The sequence below is a fragment of the Lagenorhynchus albirostris genome, chromosome 5 (genome assembly GCF_949774975.1).
Source record: "Lagenorhynchus albirostris chromosome 5, mLagAlb1.1, whole genome shotgun sequence".
Lineage (NCBI taxonomy): Eukaryota > Metazoa > Chordata > Mammalia > Artiodactyla > Delphinidae > Lagenorhynchus > Lagenorhynchus albirostris.
This window is the reverse complement of record NC_083099.1, coordinates 97,807,057-97,833,065: the sequence shown is the minus strand read 5'-3', so window position 1 is coordinate 97,833,065 and position 26,009 is coordinate 97,807,057. Positions and strand designations below refer to the sequence as shown.

At 40.9% G+C, this 26,009-nt stretch overlaps 1 protein-coding gene across 1 annotated transcript in view; it reads left to right on the top strand.

Moving 5' to 3' along the window:
* The first annotated feature begins 717 nt into the window (after nt 1-717).
* The window catches only part of LOC132521237 (adhesion G-protein coupled receptor G7-like), a 224,779-nt gene continuing 199,487 nt past the window's right edge, over nt 718-26,009 (top strand). Inside the window, 1 exon segment of the mRNA XM_060150689.1 lies at nt 718-739. The gene's annotated coding sequence lies outside the window, so the exon portion shown is untranslated.

Sequence of the window (26,009 nt, the reverse complement as noted above, 5' to 3'; positions counted from 1 at the left end):
TCTGAATAAGATGACCTGGTATAGAGAACAGACTTGGGGGGATAAAGAAGAGAAACAGGGAGACTAGTTAGGTGACTATCATGGTGGTCCAAATAAGGGGATGTTTATGGCCGAGCTTAGGTTGGAAGTTTGGACCAAGTGAAAAGCAGTTTAATGAAGATTGTGTTTTGAAGGTGTAGCTAACAAGGCTTGCCGATGGATTAGATGTGGGGTATGAAGGAAATAGTAACAATGAGATAAGTCGTTGATGATTATGTGTGCAACTGGGTGGTATCACTTAGAAGAAGGGGGCTGATGGGAGGAGCATCTTTTGAGGGAATATCAGGACTTCGGTTTGTTATCTTGGATGCCCTTTAGGTATCTAAGTGTCTGGACGGTGCTAAGACTGTACTTTCTATCTAAAGGCGTCCAAAGCTGCTTTAGATGGAAAATGTTTAAAGTTGACCTTTGCTGCTGCCAAAATAGTAGCACTGGAGGCAGTCTGCAAGATGGCATCTTAGGTTTTTGAGGAAGCAATCAGAATACACAAAGGGGGAAATAAGTGTATAATTACATAATGTAGATTTCATATTTAATTTTATGGGAAAAGCAATAATTACTTGGCTTTTGGTTTTAAATGGAAATAGCCACTCATTGGGAAATAATTACTCTAATTTCAGTTTATTTTACTCTAGATCATTCTGTGATGAAAGCAGTTATCGAAAAAGGTCTCCAGAATGGAAGGAGTGCCAAGTCAGAGGTATATAATATGTTTTAATTCTCTCGGAAGAATTTCTCTTTAATGGCTTGTTTTTCATTTTCTTTCTTTCTTTTTTTTAACATCTTTATTGGAATATAATTGTTTTACAATGGTGTGTTAGTTTCTGCTTTACAACAAAATGAATCAGTTATATATATACATATGTTCCCATATCTCTTCCCTCTTGAGTCTCCCTCCCTCCCACCTCCCTATCCCACCCCTCCAGGCTGTCACAAAGCACCGAGCTGATCTCCTTGTGCTATGCTGCTGCTTCCCACTAGCTATCTACCTTACGTTTGGTAGTGTGTATATGTCCATGCCTCTCTCTCACCTTGTCACAGCTTACCCTTCCCCCTCCCCATATCCTCAAGTCCATTCTCTAGTAGGTCTGTGTCTTTATTCCTGTCTTACCCCTAGGTTCTTCATGACATTTTAAAAATCTTAAATTCCATATATATGTGTTAGCATACGGTATTTATCTCTCTCTTTCTGACTTACTTCACTCTGTATGACAGACTCTAGGTCTATCCACCTCATTACAAATAGCTCAATTTCGTTTCTTTTTATGGCTGAGTAATATTCCATTGTATATATGTGCCACATCTTCTTTATCCATTCATCTGATGATGGACACTTAGGTTGCTTCCATCTCCGGGCTATTGTAAATAGAGCTGCAATGAACATTTTTGTACATGACTCTTTTTGAATTTTGGTTTTCTCAGGGTATATGCCCAGTAGTGGGATTGCTAAGTCATATGGTAGTTCTATTTGTAGTTTTTTAAGGAACCTCCATACTGTTTTCCATAGTGGCTGTATCAATTTACATTCCCACCAACAGTGCAAGAGGGTTCCCTTTTCTCCACATCCCCTCCAGCATTTATTGTTTCTAGATGTTTTGATGAAGGCCATTCTGACTGGTGTGAGATGATATCTCATTGTAGTTTTGATTTGCATTTCTCTAATGATTTTTGATGTTGAGCATTCTTTCATGTGTTTGTTGGCAGTCTGTATATCTTCTTTGGAGAAATGTCTATTCAGGTCTTCTGCCCATTTTTGGATTGGGTTGTTTGTTTTTTTGTCATTAAGCTCCATGAGCTGCTTATAAATTTTGGAGATTAATCCTTTTTCAGTTGCTTCATTTGCAAATATTTTCTCCCATTCTGAGGGTTGTCTTTTGGTCTTGTTTATGGTTTCCTTTGCTGTGCAAAAGCTTTGAAGTTTCATTAGGTCCCATTCGTTTATTTTTGTTTTCATTTCCATTTCTCTAGGAGGTGGGTCAAAAAGAATCTTGCTGTGATTTATGTCATAGAGTGTCCTGCCTATGTTTTCCTCTAACAGTTTCATAGTTTCTGGCCTTACATTTAGGTCTTTAATCCATTTTGAGCTTATTTTTGTGTATGGTGTTAGGAAGTGATCTAATTTAATACTTTTACATGTACCTGTCCAGTTTTCCCAGCACCACTTATTGAAGAGGATGTCCTTTCTCCACTGTACATTCCTGCCTCCTTTATCAAAGATAAGGTGACCATATGTGCATGGGTTTATCTCTGGGTTTTCTATCCTGTTCCATTGATCTATCTTTCTGTTTTTGTGCCAGTACCATACTGTCTTGATTACTGTAGCTTTGTAGTATAGTCTGAAGTCAGGGGGCCTGATTCCTTCAGCTCCGTTTTTCGTTCTCAAGATTGCTTTGGCTATTCAGGGTCTTTTGTGTTTCCATACAAATTGTGAAATTTTTTGTTCTAGTCCTGTGAAAAATGCCCGTGGTAGTTTGATAGGGATTGCATTGAATCTGTACATTGCTTTGGGTAGTAGAGTCATTTTCACATTGTTGATTCTTGCAATCTAAGAACATGGTATATCTCTCCATCTATTCGTATCATCTTTAATTTCTTTCATCAGTGTCTTATAATTTTCTCCATAAAGGTCTTTTGTCTTCTTAGGTAGGTTTATTCCTAGATATTTTATTCTTTTTGTTGCAGTGGTAAATGGGAGTGTTTTCTTGATTTCACTTTCAAATTTTTCATCATTAGTGTATAGGAATGCCAGAGATTTATGTGCATTAATTTTATATCCTGCTACTTTACGAAATTCATTGATTAGCTCTAGCAGTTTTCTGGTAGCATCTTTAGGATTCTCTATGTATAGGATCATGTCATCTGCAAACAGTGACAGCTTTACTTCTTCTTTTCCGATTTGGATTCCTTTTATTTCCTTTTCTTCTCTGATTGCTGTGGCTAAAACTTCCAAAACTATGTTGAATAAGAGTGGTGAGAGTGGGCAACCTTGTCTTGTTCCTGATCTTAGTGGAAATGCTTTCAGTTTTTCACCATTGAGGACAATGTTGGCTGTGGGTTTTTCATATATGGCCTTTATTATGTTGAGGAAAGTTCCCTCTATGCCTACTTTCTGCAGGGTTTTTATCATAAATGGGTGTTGAATTTTGTCAAAAGCTTTCTCTGCATCTATTGAGATGATCATATGGTTTTTATCCTTCAATTTGTTAATATGGTTTATCACATTGATTGATTTGAATATACTGAGGAATCCTTGCATTCCTGGAATAAACCGCACTTGATCATGGTGTATGATCCTTTTAATGTGTTGTTGGATTCTGTTTGCTAGTATTTTGTTGAGGATTTTTGCATCTATGTTCATCAGTGATATTGGCCTATAGTTTTCTTTTCTTGTGACATCCTTGTCTGGTTTTGGTATCAGGGTGATGGTGGCCTAGTAGAATGAGTTTGGGACTGTTCCTCCCTCTGCTATATTTTGGAAGAGTTTGAGAAGGATAGGTGTTAGCTCTTCTCTAAATGTTTGATAGAATTCGCCTGTGAAGCCATCTGGTCCTGGGCTTCTGTTTGTTGGAAGATTTTAAATCACAGTTTCAATTTCAGTGCTTGTGATTGGTCTGTTCATATTTCCTATTTCTTCCTGATTCAGTCTTGGCAGGTGGTACATTTCTAAGAATGTGTCCATTTCTTCCAGGTTGTCCATTTTATTGGCATAGAGTTTCTTGTAGTAATCTCTCATGATCTTTTGTATTTCTGCAGTGTAAGTCGTTATTTCTCCTTTTTCATTTCTAATTCTATTGATTTGAGTCTTCTCCCTATTTTTCTTGGTGAGTCTGGCTAATGGTTTATCAATTTTGTTTATCTTCTCAAAGAACCAGCTTTTAGTTTTATTGATCTTTGCTATCCTTTGCTTCATTTCTTTTTCATGTATTTCTGATCTGATTTTTATGATTTCTTTCCTTCTGCTAACTTTGGGGTTTTTTTGTTCTTCTTTCTCTAATTGCTTTAGGTGCAAGGTTAGGTTGTTTATTCGAGATGTTTCCTGTTTCTTAAGGTAGGATTGTATTGCTATAAACTTCCCTCTTAGAACTGCTTTTATTGCATCCCATAGATTTTGGGTCATCGTGTCTCCATTGTCATTTGTTTCTAGGTATTTTTTAATTTCCTGTTTGATTTCTTCAGTGATTACTTCGTTATTAAGTAGTGTATTGTTTAGCCTCTATGTGTTTGTATTTTTTACAGATCTTTTCCTGTAATTGATATCTAGTCTCATAGCATTGTTGTCAGAAAAGATACTTGATACAATTTCGATTTTCTTAAATTTACCAAGGCCTGATTTGTGACCCAAGATATGATCTATCCTGGAGAATGTTCCATAAGCACTAGAGAAAAATGTGTATTCTGTTGTTTTTGGATGGAATGTCCTATAAATATCAATTAAGTCCATCTTGTTTAATGTATCATTTAAAGCTTGTGTTTCCTTATTTATTTTCATTTTGGATGATCTGTCCATGGGTGAAAGTGGGGTGTTTAAGTCCCCTACTATGAATGTGTTACTGTCGATTTCACCTTTTATGGCTGTTAGTATTTGCCTTATGTATTGAGGTGCTCCTATGTTGGGTGCATAAATATTTACAATTGTTATATCTTCTTCTTGGATCGATCCCTTGATCATTATGTAGTGTCCTTCTTTGTCTCTTCTAATAGTCTTTATTTTAAAGTCTATTTTGTCTGATATGAGAATTGCTACTCCAGCTTTCTTTTGGTTTCCATTTGCATGAAGTATCTTTTTCCATCCCCTTACTTTCAGTCTGTATGTGTCTCTAGGGCTGAAGTGGGTCTCTTGTAGACAGCATGGGTCTTGTTTTTGTATCCATCCAGCAAATCTCTGTCTTTTGGTGGGAGCATTTAGTCCATTTACATTTAAGGTAATTATCGATATGTATGTTCCTATTCCCATTTTCTTAATTGTTTTGGGTTCGTTATTGTAGGTCTTTTCCTTCTCTTGTGTTGCTTGCCTAGAGAAGTTCCTTTAGCAGTTGTTATAGAGGTGGTTTGGTGGTGCTGAACTCTCTCAGCTTTTGCTTGTCTGTAAAGGTTTTAATTTCTCCATCAAATCTGAATGAGATCCTTGCTGGGTAATCTTGGTTACAGGTTTTTCTCCTTCATCACTTTAAATATGTCCTGCCAGTCCCTTCTGGCTTGCAGAGTTTCTGCTGAAAGATCAGCTGTTAACGTTATGGGGATTGCCTTGTGTGTTATTTGTTGTTTTTCCCTTGCTGCTTTTAATATGCTTTCTTTGTATTTAATTTTTGACAGTTTGATTTATATGTGTCTTGCCATATTTCTCCTTGGATTTATCCTGTATGGGACTCTCTGTGCTTCCTGGACTTGATTAACTATTTCCTTTTCCATATTGGGGAAGTTGTCAACTATAATCTCTTCAAATATTTTCTCAGTCCCTTTCTTTTTCTCTTCTTCTTCTGGAACACCTATAATTCGAATGTTGATGCGTTTAAATTTGTCCCAGAGGTCTTTGAGACTGTCCTCAGTCCTTTTCATTCTTTTTTCTTTATTCTGCTCTGCAGTAGTTATTTCCACTATTTTATCTTCCATGTCACTTATCCGTTCTTCTGCCTCAGTTATTCTGCTATTGATCCCATCTAGAGTATTTTTAATGTCATTTATTGTGTTGTTCATCGTTGTTTGTTTCATCTTTAGTTCTTCTAGGTCCTTGTGAAATGTTTCTTGCATTTTGTTTATTCTATTTCCAAGATTTTGGATCATCTTTACTATCGTTATTCTGAATTATTTTACAGGTAGACTGCCTATTTCCTCTTCATTGTTAGGTCTGGTGGGTTTTTATCTTGCTCCTTCATCTGCTGTGTGTTTTTGTGTCTTCTCATTTTGCTTATCTTACTGTGTCTGGGGTCTCCTTTTTGCAGGCTGCAGTTTCGTAGTTCCCATTGTTTTTGGTGTCTGTCCCCAGTGGCTAAGGTGGTTCAATGGGTTGTGTAGGCTTCCTGGTGGAGGGGATTAGTGCCTGTGTTCTGGTGGATGAGGCTGGATCTTGTCTTTCTGGTGGGCAGGTCCACGCCTGGTGGTGTGTTTTGGGGTGTCTGTGGACTTATTATGATTTTAGGCAGCCTCTCTGCTAATGGATGGGGTTGTTTTCCTGTCTTGCTAGTTGTTTGGCATAGGGTGTCCAGCACTGTAGCTTGCTGGTCGTTGAGTGAAGCTGGGTGCTGGTGTTGAGATGGAGATCTCTGGGAGATTTTCACCGTTTGATATTATGTGGAGCTGGGAGGTCTCTTGTGGACCAATGTCCTGAAGTTGGCTCTCCCACCTCAGAGGCACAGCACTGAGTCCTGGCTGTAGCACCAAGAGCCTTTCATCCACATGGCTCAGAATAAAAGGGAGAAAAATTAGAAAGAAAGAATTAGTAGAAGTATAAAGAAAGAAAGAAAGAAGGGAGGGAGGGAGGAAGCAAGGAAGGAAAAAAAGAAAGAAGATAAAGTAAAATAAAATAAAGTAAGATAATATATAATAAAGTCATTAAAATAAAAAAAAATTAATAGAGAGAAAAAAAAACGGAAGGATAGAGCCCTAGGACAAATGGTGGAAGCAAAGTTATACAGACAAAATCTCACATAGAAGCATACACATACACACTCAGAAAAAGAGGAAACGTGGAAAACATCATAAATCTTGCTCTCAAAGTCCACCTCCTCAATTTGTGATGATTCGTTGTCTAAAGGAGGGAAGGAAGGAAGGAAAGAATGAAGATAAAGTAAAATAAAATAATTAAAATAAAAAGTAATTATTAAGAAAAAAATTTAAAAAAAAAACAAAAAACGTTCAGAGAGAACCCTTGGACAAATGGTGGAAGCAAAGCTATACAGACACAATCTCACACAGAAGCATACACATATACACTCACAAAAAAAGGAAAAGGGGAAAAATCATAAATCTTGCTCTCAAAGTCCACCTCCTTAATTTGGGATGATTGGTTGTCTATTCATGTATTCCACAGATGCAGGGTACATCAAATTGATTGTGGAGCTTTAATCCGCTGTTTCTGAGGCCGCTGGGAGAGATTTCCCTTTCTCTTCCTTGTTCTCACAGCTCCAAGGGGCTCAGCTTTGGATTTGTCCCCGCCTCTGCGTGTAGGTCACCGGAGGGCGCGTCTGTTCTTCGCTCAGACAGGATGGGGTTAAAGGAGCAGCTGATTCGGGGGCTCTGGCTCACTCAGGCTGGCGGGGAGGGAGGGGCACGGAGTGCGGGGCGAGCCTGCGGCGGAAGAGGCCGGCGTGACATTGCACCTGACTGAGGCGCGCCGTTCATTTTCCCGGGGGAGTTGTCCCTGGATCCCGGGACCCTGGCCGAGACGGGCTGCACAGGTTCTCTGGAAGCGGGGTGTGGATAGTGACCTGTGCTCGCACACAGGCTTCTTGGTGGCGGCAGCAGCAGCCTTAGCGTCTCATGCCTGTCTCTGGGGTCCGCGCTTTTAGCCGCGGCTCCCGCCCATCTCTGGAGCTCCTTTAAGCAGCGCTCTTAATCCCCTCTCCTCACGCACCAGGAAACAAACAGGGAAGAAAAAGTCTCTTACCTCTTCGGCAGGTCCAGACTTTTCCCTGGACTCCCTCCCGGCCAGCCGTGGCGCACTAACCCCCTGCAGGCTGTGTTCACGCCGCCAACCCCAGTCCTCTCCCTGCGCTCCGACCGAAACCGAAACCCGAGCCTCAGCTCGCAGCCCCGCCAGCCCCGGCGGGTGAGCAGAGAAGGCTCTTGGCTGGTGAGTGCCGGTCGGCCCTGATCCTCTGTGCGGGAATTTCTCCGCTTTGCCCCCGCACCCCTGTTGCTGCGCTTTCCTCCGGGGCTCCGAAGCTCCCCCCTCCGCCACCCGCAGTCTCCGCCCACGAAGGGGCTTCCTAGTGTGTGGAAACCATTCCTCCTTCACAGCTCCCTCCCACTGGTGCAGGTACGTCCCTATCCTTTTGTCTCTGTTTATTCTTTTTTCTTTTGCCCTACCCAGGTACGTGGGGGGTTTCTTGCCTTTTGGGAGGTCTGAGGTCTTCTGCCAGCGTTCAGTAGGTGTTCTGTAGGAGTTGTTCCACTTGTATTTCTGGTGTATCTGTGGGGAGGAAGGTGATCTCCGCGTCTTACTCTTCCGCCATCTTCCCGGAAGCCCTCCATTTGTATTATTTTTTGATTCCACATATAAGTGATATCATATAGTGTTTATCTTTCTCTGTCTGACATTTCACTAAGCATAATATTCTCTAGGTCCATCCACATTGCTGCAAATGACAATATTTCATTTTTTTATGGCTAATATTCCATTGTATATGTACATACCACGTCTTCTTAAGCCAGTCTTTTCCAGATGACTGCCAGGGCTGGGAAGGCAGCTGATTTCATTGTGTTAAAGCTCTCGTGACTGATATTGTTAGCCTGCCACCCCTCCCCTGCAAAAAAGGTCCTTTCTAATACTGAGCTGCAATCTTCCTTTTGGAAGCTGCAATCTTCCACATGGAACTTGGTCTTTTTCTTTCGCTCTAGTCCCCTGCAGGGGACTTTCTCTGACTTTCTCTGCCCCATGGTCCATCCCGTGGGGTTCCTCAGGTGAACTTTCTGTGTCATCCATTATTCCTCACAGAACCTGAGTTCCACAGCCGCATCACCCTAAATGCCTTCACTTGAACCTCTCTAGGTTGTAAATTTTCTGTTTAAATTATGGTATCCATAGTAATAAAAATGTAAGTGAAAATAAGAGGCCATTTAAAACTCAGACTTGCAAATGTTTAAAAAAATTAATTCTCAGAGCTTGGGGAGGGTGAGATACCATATTAAAAGAAAAACTTGTTTGATTTTTCTTGAAATCATTTGTGTCACAAGAACAATGAAACTATTAGTAATGTAATCTCTTGGTCCATTCATGTAGCTTCAAATGGCATTATTTCATTCTTTTTAATGGCTGAGTAATATTCCACTGTATATATGTACCACATCTTCTTTATCCATTCATCTGTCAATGGACATTTAGGTTGTTTCCATGTCTTGGGTATTGTAAATAATGCTGCTCTGAACATAGAAGTGCATGTATCTTTTCAGATTATAGTTTAATTATAATATATAATTATCATATTATGTAAGTATATAATTATATTATATATACTTATATAATATAATTATATACTTACATAATATAATAATTTAATTATTATATTATATAATTATAATTACAAATATAACTATATTTAATTTAATTATAATTATAACCAGGAGTGGGGCTGCTGGATCATATGGCAACTCTATTTTTAGTTTTTTGAAGAATCTCCATACAGGTTTCTTTTTTGTTTGTTTGTTTTTGGTTTTTTAATTAAAAAAATTTTTTTGGCCATGCTGTGCAGCTTGTGGGATCCTGGTTCCCTGACCAGGGATTGAACCCAGACCCTGGCAGCGAAAGTGCCGAGTCCTAACCACTGAACTACCAGGGAATTTCCCTGTTTTCCATAGTGGCTGCATGCACCAATTTACATTCCCACCAACAGTGTGAGAGAGTTCCCTTTTTCCACACCCTCTCCAGCATTTATTATTTGTAGACTTTTTAGTGATGGCCATTCTTACTGGTGTGAGGTGGTACCTCATTGTGGTTTTGATTTGCATTTCTCTAATAATTAGCGATGATGAGCATCTTTTCCTGTGCCTATTGGCCATCTTTATTCCTGACCACTGATTTAAAGCTGACTTGAATGCCTTTGAGGATCAAAGTGGAGTCACTGATCACTTCTTCTAAAGTAAGGGGTAAAATTTGCACCATCTTTTCTAATTGGATAACTCCTATTTTAGGGAAAAATGTTAGTAATGAGTCATTTATACCTAGGGGAAGCTTCTCGAAGTAGGATAGGTAGTCTTGTTTTTGAGAGATGTACATGGTCTACAAGTAACACTATCGGCTTGGTGGTGTTTGGTTAAACACTTGTATGTCTCTTATGAGCATTCTTAAGATGCAAGTAACTGTGTTTTGGAGACAGAGGCAAGTTAATGCCTGGCTTCCTGTTCAAGAAGTACAGTCTTGGGGATGCACATAGTGTCCTTGGAAAGACCAGGGTTGTTGACAGCTGTTGGGACTGCTCAGGGGAGTCTGCATTTTTAATTAAAATTTTTATTTTGAGATAGTTATAGATTCATATACAGCTGTAAGAAATAATACAGAGAGACCTGGACTCTTTAACCAGTTTCCCCCAATGGTAACATTTTGCATTACTATTTGCAAATATATTATAGTACAATATCCCAACTTTATCCCATGGATACAGTCAAACTACAGAACTCTTCCAACACCACAAGGATCCTCTATTTTGCCCTTTTATAGTCACACTCATTTCCCTTCCACCCCACCGTCTCCTTAACCCCTGGCAATCACTAATCTGTTTTCCATTTCCATAATTTTGTCATTTCAAGGATGTTATATAAATAGAATCACAAAGTATGTACGAAAGCCATCTAGTTTTTCACATTAAGTATAATGCTAGCTGTGGGTTTTTTGTACCTGCTCTTGTGGAAGTTCTCTTCTCTTTTTCTATTTTTCCGAGCATTTTTACGACGCTGAATTTTGTTGAATGTGCTTATTCTATGTTGATTTATATGTTTGTGTTTTTTCTTTAGTTTGTTAATGTCATGGTTTATATGGATTGATTTTTGAATATTAAACAAGGACTGCATCCCTGGGGGAAAAAACCCATTTGCTCATGGTGTATAACGATTTTTATATATTGCTGAATTCTATTTGCTGATAGTTTTGCACCTATATTCATAAGGGATATTGGTTTGTAGTTTTCTTTTTTATTCTGTGTTTCTCTGGTTTTGCATCAGAGCAATACTGTCTTCACAAAGTCAATTGGAAAGTGTTCTCTCCTGTTTTCTGGAAGAGATTATGTAGAATTGGTGTTAATTCTTCCTTAAACGTTTGGTAGAGCTCTCCAGTGAAACCATCTGGGCCTGGAGATTTCTTTTTTGGGAGTATTTGAATTTGAATTAAATTTCCTTAATAGTTACAGGGCTATTCAAATTATTTATTTCCTATTAGGTGAGTTGTGGTAATTTGTATTTTTCAAGGAACTTGTCCCTTTCATTTAAGGCAAATTTATGTGTGTAGAGTTGTTTGGAGTATTCCCTTACTTTCTCTTTGATGCCTGCAAGGTCTATAACGAGATCCCTTGTTTTTTGTACCTGACACTGGTAATTGGTGTCTTCTCTCTTTACTTTCTTTGTCAGTCATGCTAGCAGTTTGTCTATTATATTGATCTTTTCAAAGAACTAGCCCTTTATTTTCACCTTATTATAGCAAGGGTGGAAGTCTAGGACCCCATTTGGCCTTTGCTGATGTGCATGTGGGGGAAGCCACAGTTTCTTCTGGGGTGTTTGACTGGAGCATAGCCATTACTGTCTAAACTTATTTTGTCCTTCTGGGCTCCTGCTTCCTGGTTTTTTGGCTAGCAACAAAAGACAACAGGCTTTTGCTGGGCTCCAAGTCTGGATCAATGAGACAAAGAGAAAATCCAGGGAACTCACCATCATGGCATTCCTTGGGTCCCTAGATTCCTAGCCCATCTGCCTCTTCTTTCAACTTTTCAGAGTCTTCTTATGTTTGCTTATATGTAAAGTCAGGATTTTTGGTGGTATTATACTAGCAGGAGAAACAGGGAAAATTATATCTACTCCATATTCTTGAAAGCAGAAGTCTCCAGAAATCTTTTTTTAGTAGATTTTTGAGGAAGCAGTTCCAACGGTCAACAATATCAGATACTTGTCAGTGGTAATGAATGTAGAAGCTTGATCATGTACCTTGACTATCAGCCCATTGTTGAGTAACTCTTGGGTTAAAAGTGTACCATTATCAGATTACGGATGTCCCAGAAAGCCAAACTCATGATTAATTTTAAGGACCAAACTTCCTTTGTGGGTTTCCTTGACTGCCAGAGGGATTGAGTGTTGTGAATCCACTTACGTATTTTTTTACTTGGTGAGTGGGGCTCTGAATTTTTGGAGGGATTGTGGAGGTGAGATGACATGGCATTCAGGGCTATAGAGACTGAGGTGTCTGACTAGCCCATTGTGGCAGACAGACTCTAAGGCGGACCCCCATGACCTCCACCTCCTGGTTTTCAGAAACTGCAGGAGAATGAGACTAGAATCTAGGAGGCAAGGGCAGCTGCTAGCTGACATCTAGAAAGAAACTGGGGACACAGACCTACAGCTGCAAAGAAATGAATCCTGCCAACAACCTGAGGGAGCTTGGAAGTAGATTCTTCCCCCTTCCAGCCTCCAGATGAGGATGCATCCTGACAGACACTGTGAGTGCAGCCTTGTGAGACCCTGAGCAGAGGATCCAGTTAAGCCATGCCTGGACTTCCGACCCTTAGAAACTGCAATAGTAAATGTGTGGTGTTTCAAGCTACTACATTTGTGGTAATCTGTTACATAGCAATAGATAACAAATAGACCGACCAAGAGGACATTATCTATGAAGTGAAAGCTTTGGACATCAGAAGGTAGAGGCACTCACAATAAATTCTGACTCACCTATTCCTGGCAAAGGGCAGGTACGTTTATGTACCCATGTTGCGAACAAATATTGGAAACCTCAGTGGCATGCTGGGAGAGGCTGCTCTGTGTCTTGGTAGCCTCATCTGAAAGTGGAGATAATTGTAATATGTACTTCATAAGGTGGTTGTAAGTATAGGGGCTGGCCTAGTTCATGGTGTGTGACTCAATGAAGGTAGCTGTTGCAGTCTTAATGTTTCAATGAGCTCACATTTCTGTCAACACTCTCAAATTAAAATGGTGATTGATTTGCAGACACTCTCCCAACTAATCAATCTTTCAAAGGTTTCCCCAGGATCAAAGCATCGTTTGGTCTACATTCTCACAGAACAAAGCAACATTTCTTGTTTTCCTACAGCCACCACCCAACAAAAATTCCAAACAAACCAAGTCTTCCAAGTCACTCCTCTAATCAGCCCTGGGCTTCTCTGCAGAAAGAACGACTTTTCTAGTTAATGAGGACTTCGGTGAAGGGTTCATTAAGTTTTTTCTTCCAACAAAAGAATACTGTCCCCATGAAACAGGCTCTTGAATTTCATTATTCGCTCCCTGGATAAAGAGGGGAGACTGAAGTTCTGAGACATGGCCTGAAGGCCCTTTGGGGGCGTGGGCATCCCTGAGCCCCAGTCCCTTTAACTCGGAAATGCTGGGGATTTAAGCCAGCGCGGGGCGCGCATTAATTTCAGCCCATGAACAGATTGAAATCATCCTGTTTAAACAAACCAGCCTAACTGCCGGAAAGGATCGGTATAACAGGGGCCAGGACAGGGGCAAGCCCTGGGTGAGGAGGACCTCTCTCCGGCCGGGCCCCTCCCACGCCCGCATCAGCCGCAGAGTGCCACATCAGCGCCCGGGCTGCACTTCCAGGTTTCTCTTAAGGATGGAGCGAGCTGGCCCGGCGGGCGGGGGGCGGGCCCAAGGACCGAGGGAGTGGCGGGCCTGCCGGCCAATAGGCGGCAAGCGAGGAGCCCCGGAGACCAATGAGCTGGAGCTTCTGCTAGCTGTGGCCGCCGAGGCTCGTGCCCCGCCGGGGAACCAGATGAGGCACATCTGGACAGCTGCGCTGAGGAACTGTGCGGCCCCTTCGCGGGCCCGACGTCAGCTGAGCACGTCCCCCACGTCCTCTCCTTTGAGCCACTTATTTATTCACTTTTCCAAAGAAGCAACCAGGAATCCAAGTTTAAAACTTTTTTCGCCCTAATGCGAGACGGGGCCAGATCCCATCCAACACACAGTTTAACTTTCATGGGGCTCTGGGATCAAAAGGACAGAAACAGCAACAGCAAAAGCCCAGCCGCTGTCTGATTTAAAACTGGCAAAGTGGGAAAAATAGCGTTGAGTAAGACCGAGTTGGGTAAGTTTTGGGTACGTGCTGGATATCTTATTTCTCCCGCTGTGATCTCTACCCTGCGTCTTTTTGCTGTTCTCACTAAGCCTTCTCATCAGGGAGAGAAATCGCTTGCTGCCACAAACTGCACAGAACCTCGTTTCCTTTTCTTCTGCTTTGCTAACATTTTAATGTAATTTAATTAAATTTAATTTTGGGGTTATCTGTATGCTATTTAAAAATTTTCTGGGAACAGAAATTTAACTGTTATCCTGTAAAAAGCCTCTCCTAACTTCAAAGTTGAATCTATTGATACATTTATTTTTCTATTTTCTTTCTGTGAGAACAGGTATACATTTGTAAAGCCGGAATTTTTATCCATCCCCCCTCCCTGTTTTTCTTAAAGTATTTATTTATTTATTTGGTTGCGCTGGGTCTTCGTTTTGGGAGGCTGGCTCCTTAGTTGCAGCATGCGAACTCTTAGTTATGGCATGCATGTGGGATCTAGTTCCCTGAGCAGGCATCGAACCCAGGCCCCCTGCATTGGGAGCATGGGGTCTTAACCACTGCACTACCACGGAAGTCCCCCCCGCTGTTTCGTCAGAAGATTGAAAAGTTATCTGGCTTTCAGAATTAACAAAACTTTTGCTTCCTGTAATGGAATATTTAATATTAAATTATTTAAATCCTGAATTATATAGGTAATTACTGTTTCACTTACATGTGAATGTAGCTCAGTGTCTTTTCTATATTCTCCTGTCCTTAGTGGTAGGCCCAAATTCCTTGATGATTGTTAAAAAACCATATTAAACGTGATAGACCACTGTGTGCATCAGTAAGCTTATAATTATATTATTACCCCCATAATTCTATCAGAGTAATATTCAGAGTGCTGTTAGATGTTTGTGCTTGCACATAATTCTGGTATATATTTCAGGACTTTAAAATGGAAATGATGGCAAATACTGAGCTAGGTGAATGGCCAGAGGCCCATTCCATCCCAAACATCTCTAATTGTCTCTGTTTAAGCAATGTTTTAGATTTGAGACTTTATCATATGTTATTTACTCTTGTGGCAGCTGTGGCCAGAATTGATCTTTAATTTTTGACTTAGAAAGCAGTAGGTGCCATAATTGCAAGTTGCAAAGTGTGTTTTTGATTCAGAAAGGCACTGCACACTGTGAGTGGAAGAGGTGAAGTGGTTTTCAGGGATGTAGGGTTAGAAGGAACAGTGTTGCAGAGAATCAGTATCAAGAGCCAGCTGGCCTGGTTCAATTTAAAACCCTGCCGTTTGACCTTGGGTAGGTTACTCAGTCCATCATACCTCAGTTCCCTCCTTTGTACGTGGCGATAATAGCACCTATCTCATGGGATTGTCTTGAAAACTAGATGAGTTAACACGCGTTAAACCCTTGGTTCTGGCACAGAGTTAGTCTTTGCTGTTGTGCACACTCTTCATTGCCGTCCTTTTCGGCTTCCCGTGCTGCACTTGTTTTCCCAGCCAGCATTTTGACTTCTACACCAGCAACTAGTGTTTACTGAGTGCAGACCCCTTGTTAATTGGGCATTGTATATGGCTGTAAAGGAGAGAGAGTTTGGAGAGGGGAGTGAGGTGGAATTTATCAAGTGCCTTCGAAAGACCTAGAGGGCTCTGGGAAAGAGGATCTTTCCCTCTGGGAAAGAGGATGGTTTCAAGAAAGGGTTGGCATTTCTGGAAAAGGATTTTGCCAAATGGCTTTGGTTGAGGGGAAAGGGATCATAGAACAGAAGGTGGCAGGCACTCCAGGAGGAAGGGAAAGCATGGGCAAAAATGCACTGAGGCTGAAAAGTGTGAATTTCTCCTGGGGGGATGTTGGGTTGTGATGTGGGATAATCTGTGAGAGCTTAGTAGGTGGAAAGGTTGGAAAAGTGGGAGGGGTAGGAGAGGGTGGCATGGAGAGCCTCTCTGTGGGGAAGGAGAGCCTTGGGAAGTAAGATTGGTAGGGGGTCACAAGCTGAACTTGCAGCAGTTACATAGTTGGAGGTATTTCTGGAATGATCCATCTCTCAGTTTCTCCCCCTTGCCCAGCATACCCTTCCTGATCTGCTCCACTGCTTCAGTGACCCCCACCTCAGGGCCTTGCAGGACTGACCAGTGAGTCTCAGCTCCACTTTTTGGACTCACTCTGTGAGTGAGTGGCTGTTTTGGAGCTCTGCTGAAGTGGTCTGGCATCCTGGACTATTACCGAGGCTACATTTCAGAAACAGGTCATGCCCTAAAGTCTTTGACATGGATGTGATTGTTGCACCTGCACCCCTCCCCAACCCCTACACACACAGTGTGTGTGCCAAAAAGCCCTTTTTCATGCTGCTCAGAGAATCGAGCATTCACATGCTAATACTTATAACTTTAGGATGCACAAGTATTAAAGTAGATGAGACCTGTAGTATGCACCTAAGTGACAAGTCAGTTTGGAGAGCTCTGCTTTCTCTTCCTCGTGAGCACTGTGCTGTGTCAGAGAGAACCTCAGTCTGGTCCTGATGCTGCCGTGGACCACCTGCATGTCCTTGGGCAAGACATTGAGCCATTATGGCCCTCTCTGTGCCATCATCTGTAAAATGATCTCTAAGATCCCTCTTCCATTGGATGATCTTTTATTTCTTTTCCCTGGGACAGTCTGTTGCTTCTAGAAGGCTATTTGATCCATCTATGAGTAATGGATTTTCTGAACACTTAATATATGACAGACATTGTTCTGAGTGCTTTACCTGCCTTAACTCATATAGCCTCTCAGTAATCCTGTGAGGGTTGGTACCTATTAGCTGAGGTGACAGAGGCACGGGCGGATTAAGAAACTTGCCCAAGGTCACACTGTACAAATGACAGACGCAGACCCAGACGGTGTAACTCCAGAGCCCAAACCTTCACCACTAGTCTATGCTGCCTTGGGTGTAATACAGCAGGGCTGCTCTTCTTGTTTGTGGTGGTGGTAGTCAAGAAGTCCATGGAGGGAGAATCACTGGAGGGGGAGGGACCATTTGGAGGAGTGGGGTTGGTAAAAATTCCCTGCAGGGACTATAATACCAACATGAATCTTGTCTATGGGATGCATTGCACATGTAGACAGGAGATGTGTTACTTGTTTATTAGATGGAGCTCATTACAGATAATCATTCTGTCTTTTCATCTTGATTGAACAGAACCACCATAGACCCTGGACTTATGGTAGACATTCAGTAATGTCAGTTGAATGACTGTATCCTTTGAGAAACTGGAACAGAGTGTATGTGTCAAAAGTAATGGTTTCCCCTTTATTTACCTGCCTTCTTTCCATTTTACTACTTTCTCGAGAGGTAATCTTTGCTAATAGTTTGGTCTGTATCCTTCCAGTCCTTCTCCAAGAATCTACTCACAGGTATAGATCTAAACATAAATATAATTTAAAAATATAAATGGAACTACAGTAGTTTTATTTAAAAAAAATAGAGAAACTATGAAATGTTCCAAGGCTTGTGGAAGAATGGGCAGATGCCAGGTACACTTTCTATTCCTATTTCTTGGGCAGCCTGGTTTCTTGTCTTATTTCTGGAGATGCTGTGGTTTGGGGATAGGAATGTCTCATGGTGAAGGTTAACGTAGGACTATTTTAGGTATCTTATTATTAGTCATACCCAGTCTGGATTCGATATTTTTGGGGGAATTCATTCTTAAAATTTTTAATATGTTTAATCAACTTTAAAATATTACTTGAAAAACAGTTTAATTTGCTTTCTGTCTCATTACCTTAATGTAGTCACTCTTTTCAGTATAGCACACTGACTGAGCACATGGATTTTTGAGTCAGATGAAGGGTTTCAACCCTAGATCTGCTTCTTACTAGTGTGCCTTGAGCGAGTCACTTTCTCTAGGCTTTATTATTTATAAAATGGGAATATCAAAGGCATTAAATGAGAAAATCAATATAAGGCATTTAGCATGGTGTCTGCATCATAGTAAAGCCTATACATGTAAGCAATTCATTTTTTTTTTTACTGTGGTAAAATAAACATAACATAAAATTTGGCATTATAACCATTTCTAAGTGTATAGTTCAGTGACATCAAGTACATTCACATTATGGTGCAACCAGAACTTTTAATAAATAAATAAATTAATTAATTAGTTTGGCTGTCTTGGGTCTTCGTTGCTGTGCGGGGGCTTTCCCTAGTTGCGGCGAGCAGGGGCTACTCTTCGTTGCGGTGTGCGGGCTTCTCATTGTGGTGGCTTTTCTTGTTGCGGAGCACGGGCTCTAGACACGTGGGCTTCAGTAGTTGTGGCATGCGGGCTGTAGAGCGCAGGCTCAGTAGCTGTGGTGTACGGGCTTAGTTGCTCCGCAGCATGTGGGGTCTTCCCGGACCAGGGCTCGAACCCATGTCCCCTGCATTGGCAGGTGGATTCTTAACCACTGTGCTACCAGGGAAGTCCCTCCAGAACTTTTTCATCAAACTGAAACTCTGTATTCATTAAACAATAACTCTCTGTTACCTTCCCCTCCCCTCCCCCCACCCTCTGGGAACAACCGTTCTGTATTCTGTGTTTATGAATTTGACTACTCTAGTTACCTCTTGTAAGTGGAATTATACAGTATTTGTCCTTTTATGACTGGCTTGTTTCACTTAGCATAATGTCTTCAAGGTTCATCCATATTGTAGTAAGTGTCATAATTTCATTGCTTTTTAAGGCTGAATAATTTTCCATTGTATGTATATACCACATTTTGTTTATCCCAAACAAAACGTTGATGGGCATTTGGGTTATTTCCGTCTGTGAAGTTAACGTTTTGTGTCAATTTGTCTAGGCCACAGTATCCAGATATTTGGTCAAACATTATTCTAGATATTTTTGTAAAGGTATTTTTAGATGAAATTAACATTTAGATTAGTAGACTTTGAGTAAAGCAGATTAGCTTCCATAATGTAGGTGGGTCTCATCCAGTCATTTGAAGGCCTTCATAGAACAAGACTGGTCTCCCTTGAAGAGGGAATTCTGCCAGTAGACTGCCTTAAGACTTGAACGGCAGCATCAACTCTTCCCTGGGTTTCCAGTTTGTTAGCTTATCCTGAAGCTTTTGGATTTACCAGCCTCCACAGTCATGTGAGCCAATTCCTGAAATAAATCTCTCTCTCTCTTTCTTCATATATATTTACCTATATATCTATATCCTATTGGTTATATTTCTCTGGAGAACCCTGACTAATACTACATCTTTTGCCTGTTGTGAATAGTGCTGCTATGAACATTGGTGTAGAAATATCTATTGGGGTTCCTGCTTTCAATTATTTTGGGTATAAACCCAGAAGTGGAGTTACTTCTGGATCATAAAGTAATTCAATTTTTTATTTTTTGAGGACCTGCCATACTGTTTTCCACAGCAGCTGCACCATTTTATTTTATTTTTGAAAATAAATTTTATTTATTTATTTTTGGCTGCGTTGGGTCTTTGTTGCTGTGCGTGGGCTTTCTCTAGTTGCGGCTAGTGGGGGCTACTCTTCGTTGCGATGTGTGGGCTTCTCATTGTCGTGGCTTCTCTTGGTGCGGAGCACGGGCTCTAGGTACGCGGGCTTCAGTAGTTGTGGCTCACAGGCTCTATAGCGCAGGCTCAGTAGTTGTGGCGCACCGCTTAGTTGCTCCGCGGCATGTGGGATCTTCCTGGACCAGGGCTTGAATCCGTGTCCCCTGCATTGGCAGGCGGATTCTTAACCACTGTGCCACCAGGGAAGCCCTGCACCATTTTATATTCTTATCAACAATGCATAAGGATTCCGATTTCCCTACATCCTTGCTAACACTTGTTGTTCTGGGTTTTTTTGTTTGTTTGTTTTTATTTTTAATAACAGCCATCCTCATGGATATGAAGTGATATCTTATTGTGTCTTTGATTTGTGTTTCTGATTAGTGATGTTGAGCACCCTTTCATGTGCTTATTGACCATTTGTATATCTTCTTTGGAGAAAGGTCTATTTAAGTTCTTTGCTCATTTTTAAGTCGGGTTTTGTTTTGTTATTGAGTTGTAGGTGTTCTTTATATATTCTTGATGTTATCTATTTATTGGGTATATGATTTGCAGATATTTTCTCCCATTCCCTGGGATGCCTTTTCACTCTGTTGGTATCGTCGTTTGATGTAGTCCAATTAATATATTTTTTCTTTTGTTGCCTGTGCTTTTGGTGTCATATCCAAGAATCATTGCCAAATCAAGTGTCATGAAGATTTTCTTCTGTGTTTTCTTCTAAGAGATTTATAGTTTTAGTTCTGATGTTTGGGTCTTTGATACATTTTGAATTAATTTTTGTATATGATGGAGGTAAGGGTCCGACTTTATTGTTTTGTATGTGGATATCTAAGCAATTCACTTATTAATCATTATAATGCTCTTCTCTATATAAACACCATTAGAATACATATAGACATAGTATTAAAATATTGATTCATTCTTGACTTATTTTTAAAACTATGTCTAAAGTGCTAATTTTTTCCTCATAGAATTACTCAAAATTTCTACTTCTTATAACTTTTACTCTCTCCAAGAAAGAAAGATTTTTCCTATGGTTAAAGGGCATTGATTGCTGATGGCTTTCCTTCCTCTCTTTCCACCTTCCTCCCTTTCTTCCTTCCTCCCTGCCTCTCTCTCTCCCTTCCTTCCTTTCTTCTTTCTTTCTTTCTTTTTCTTTCTTTCCTTCTTTCTTTTTTTGTTTCTTTTTTCCTAACCCTTCTAATTTCTTTTGGCTTTAGAATTAAAAAAGTAATCTATATGAGCTGAAAAAATTGAAACAGTGTATAGAGTCAAAAGTAATGTTTTCGCCTTTTCTTACCTGTTTTCTTCCCATCCCACTACTGTCCCCGAGGTACCTTTGTTAGTAGTTTGGCCTGTATCCTTCTAGACCTTCTCCAAGAATCCACTCACAGGTATAGATCTAAACATAAATATAATTTTAAAATATAAATGAGACCATATTGTATTCATTGTTCTGCCTTTGTTTTTTTTTTTTTTTAGCTCCACACATACGTAAGCATATACATGTATAATATACAAATCTCAACCTGTCACCTGAGTTGTATAGATTTTTGTGGCATATCTTGTCATGGAGAACAGTAGGTGAAGCTCAAATGGAAGAATGTTCTTTTTCTATAGAAGACCAAGCCACTTAAAGTAAGAGCGGCATTGGGCTAAGCTTCTCAAATCAGACTGCTTGCACTGTTCCTTGTGGCCTCATTCCCATGAAAACTCACTTCTTTAAGCTGAAAGGTGAACTCTTTCTCACCAAATTATGTAGAGCTCCCATTAACTTCACTTTTTTCAGAGCCAAAATTCCCTCGTGGCTGTGTCATTTCCTGGTAGGAACTTAGGTGTTTAGGAGGCATTTGAATTCCCTCCTAATGACCTGAAATCCTACTTAGTCTGTTTTCTGACTTGAGTCAACAACTAGGCCAAATAGACCCAGTTTCTTGTGTAGAGACACTGTGTTTATCCCTGGCCCAGAGTCTACCACCAAATACATTTTCAGTAAAAAGTATTATATTTCATTTGTCATAAATTTAATAGAAGAAAAAGAAACCAAAGTGAAATATAAGAGATTTTTGAAATTTGGGTAACTATTTCTTCAGAAAAAGATATATTAGTTCCTAAAATATTCTTCTACAGACAAAACAATAGATTAAAATATCAAAATATTGGGATTAATAACTACTCTCATAAAATTCAAATGGCATCCTTCATATCCAAGTAGCCCTATATTAAATTACTTCCTTACACTTTAAATTAAAAAAGTATAAAGTTCTGAATTTCACTTTGATATGTCTAGGTATGGATCTTAAAAAAAATTTTTTTAACATCCTGTTTTCTCTTGATGTGTCCTTTCCATTTGAAGACCCAAGTCTTTCTTTAGCTCAGAGAGTTTTTCTCCAATTATTTGATTCTTGCTTCCTCTCTCTGTAAGCCAGGAATAATTCAGACAAATGATTGTCAAAAACTCTTAAAGGAAGAGAGGAAAAGCCAAAATAGAGAGAGGTATGGTAGTAAGGAGCACATTTAGGACAGTTTTAGGGACACTGTATGTTTAATAAATAATGAAAATTCAATACCATTAAAAATGTTAGTGAAGAAGAAGAAAATCATGAAAAATACTCACACAAAAATCATGTCATAGCTGAACCTTGGGGATAAAGGTCCGAGGAAGAGAGAGTAATAAGGGGGAGAGAGAAAGTTGTGTTGAGGAAGAATGGGGGAACTGGGGTCAGAGACCTAGATGCTCCTTACCTTTAAGCCAGCAGGAAGGAGAACTGAACCCCAGCTTCTCCATCTCTGGTGTTGCTTTTCCTCCTCCTGCTCTGCCTTCGGTTTGTATGCACTAAGGGCATGAAGACAGACTGTGGAAGAGCACGGTGATCTTGTTTTTTTTCTTGCTGCTTGTATGACTTTTCAGACAGGTTGTTTCCACTGTGGGGAGAAGAGGGATGAATCAATACCTCATCCTCCTGGGGCAAGTTGGGAACCTCTGTATGGACACTAAGCCTCATTTTCCTCATCAGAAAATCAGGCCTGTCTCTCCCTACTTCTAAGAGAGGAGTCATGAAGTACTGTATGTGATAGGGTTTTGTGAACTTTATTGTGCTCCACGGAGGATAGAGATTATGTAACCGTCATCATGCTTTAAAGCTCTTTCTTCCCAGAAAAATACACAACAACTAATGGCTGAGTGACCGTTTATGAGGTGTCAACCTCTTCTCAGGGTTCTTCTCATTTTATCTTCATGGACACCTTATGGGAGGTGTTATTATTATTCCCATTTTACAGATGAGGTAACTGAGGCCCAGAGAGGTTAAGTAACTCTTCCAAGATCACACAGTGATGAAATCAGGACTTAAACATCGGATAACCTCATTTCAGTGTCTGAACGCTTAACATTTATGCCATGTGTAATACACTCAGGAGTGAAGCAACTGCTGTTGATGGCAACTTCTCAGAGGGTTGGTGAGTAGTCGAGTCTAGTGCTGGTCAGCAGAGGTAGAGGTCTTTCTGTGTGCACCAGATTCCTTGTCCTGATCTGCCAGATTCCTCTTACCATCCTTTGTAATCCTGGGAGGGTGAAAACTTTGTATCCTCTGTGCCTGATACGCCCTAGTTCCGGCATCCATCACCCCTGGCCTGAATTACTGCCACAGTGTATTAAACTATCTGTGGTAAAGGATCAGTTTGGTTTTGGTTTTATTTTTTTTCCCTCGGTCCAGTGAAGCTTGACATTTTTGTAAAAATATAAAAACTCCTATTTGGATGTTGCAGCAATGTTGTATTACTCTAAAATGTTTTAAAGTTTCTAAACGTTTACTGTCAGTTTCCGTGATTATCTTGTTGCAGATGGTGAACAGTTTGCTTACTAGCGTTGGTCCACAGACTATGGCTTCACTAGCATTGTCCTAGGGTTCTCCTTGCTTTCGCTCTTGCCCCCTGTAAAACAACCAGGATGTGCCACAAAGCAACCAGGATGATTCTTTAAAAATACACATAAGGTCCCATCATTCCCCTGCTTAAACCCTGCAATGGCTTCCCACTGCATTTAACATAAAGTCCAGATATTTACCATGGGCTGAAAGGTAATCTGGCTCTGCCTACATTCTCCCATCTCCATCTCCGCCTTGCCCACTCTTCCCCCAATGCTAATGAAATGTAGTCCGACTTTGGATAAAAAAGTAGGTTCAGGTAGAGAACACATAATGATTTGAGACGTGAGATACGCTTTGTTTTGTTCTTTCGTCTACAAGCTCAAGCTTGCACTGGTGCTTCCCTCACTTCCTCCAGGAGCGAGAACTTTGCCTCTAGCTTCAAAATGAGTGAGATGGCCAATACCAAGTCCCAGAGAAGATTTGTGAGGAACTCTGCTCGAGTAATGTAACCTACTGCTCCTCTGATAGACTCAGCCTCATGATATCCATATTCTGTTCACACCTTATACAAGCGTGTTAGGCTGTTTGTTTCCTTCCTCAGAAAATGGGACTGATACGGGTCAGGATTGTACAGGGGTCATTCCAATTGCTCTTGAGATTGGAGAATAAAAGATTGATAGTGTGATTGTTGTTACTGTTGATGAAAATTCATTGGTGGGGAGCATGACTTTATTCAGTGAGCTGAGGGGAAGCACACATCCTGGCAAAACAGTTTCTTGGTTGGTTTGACTTTGGCCCTGAACACTTGCCATCCAGAGGCCCTCTGTGTAGAGGCAGTCAAGATTCTCTCCCCATCTCACCATTGCTTTCTAGTCTCCAAATGGAGCACTACTGTTGCAATGAATGAGTAGGAAGCAGCTCCCGAATTGCTCATGTAGCCATGGAGAGTCATGGTTTATACAGAGCATGCTTTTGTAGCTGAAAGCTATAAAAGCTGGTGTGAACATCATTTCAAGCTTTATCATTTCAATGCCTTTTTAACCCATTGCCAACATCATTTCAAGCTTTATCATTTCAATGCCTTTTTAACCCATTGCCAATTCTAATGATTTCCCAACTTTCAGAAGAGGAATTTTATTGTCTTTTGTTAATGAATTGTCCTGATAATGAAAACAACTGTCAAATTTTAGTGGCAAGAAATTTATATTCAGTAGATCTGGGGATGTGACGTAGGAATGTTCATTTTATCAAGCATCCCAGGAGATTCTCAGGCAGGCGGCTCAAGGACCTTATTTTGAAAAACACGGGTTAAAGTATTGATAGTATCTTTTCTGTGTAATACTGGTATTTAGTGCTAAGTTGACTGAATTTTAAAGAAGTTCTGTTTTTGCCCAAGATAGAGTAACAGGGCCAGATTTATTCTTTTGCCTGAAATAATATCAGATAAAATATATGAAACAATATACGGATTTTGAAACGCTGGCCATCAGGCAGTGGGAAGGCAACGATCCCCAAGAAATCACAAACAAAAGAGGTGAGGGCTTGAGAATGAACCGATAGCTAGTGGGAAGCAGCAGCATAGTACAGGGAGATCAGCTCGGTGCTTTGTGACCGCCTAGAGGGGTGGGATGTGGGAGGGAGGGAGACACAAGAGGGAAGAGATATGGGGACATATGTATATGTATAGCTGATGCACTTTGTTATACAGCAGAAACTAACACACCATTGTAAAGCAATTATACTCCAATAAAGATGTTAAAAAAAAAAAAGAGGTGAGTGCTTGGACTGCTCTAGCTGGCTGCCAGATAGAGGTTCCAGGCTGAGCCACAGGTGGAACTCGTACTCCCTGAGTTGAGGAGGTGATGCTAAGAGCCCAGGGAAACCAAGGTGGCTGGAGTTCTCAGGACAGAGCTCTAGAACCAAGAGAGCTGCACAGAGAGAGGGCACTGGAGATCTGCAGAAAGGCCCCTCAAGGATTCATCAGAGCAAATGAGGCAACTGCAGGAGGCTGGAGGGAAGGGGGAAGGGGGAAGGGGTGCAAAGATGGGGGAGGGGACAGGGAGGGGGTGGAGAGCAGTGCCCTGCACTCACAGAAGTCCGGGAATATTGCTTATTCCCTCCAGCCAGACTGGAAAACTCATAGTTCACGAAGTATTGGGCAGAACATTCAGGAAGGTCTGGCCTCAGTAATGGGGAATAATTAACCCTACACTGAGCACTGCTCCAGACGTGCCTAACAAATCATAAAAAAGCAATACCCGGGCTTCCCTGGTGGCGCAGTGGTTGAGAGTCCGCCTGCCGATGCAAGGGACACGGGTTCGTGCCCCGGTCCGGGAAGGTCCCACATGCCGCGGAACGGCTGGGACCGTGAGCCATGGCCGCTGAGCCTGCGCGTCCGGAGCCTGTGCTCAGCAACGGGAGAGGCCACAACAGTGAGAGGCCCGCGTACCGCAAAAAAAAAAAAAAAAAAAAGTAAAGCAGTTGTGTTTAAAATGTAAATACACTGTCCTTGACTGTCCTAGAGGTGTATTTCCATACACATTTTTGTACCATTAAAAAGTCAAATAGTCGAGGCCTTCAGAGTAACATTTTGTACATAACAAGCGGGAGTCTGCCACACCATGGTCTGTGTTGATATTT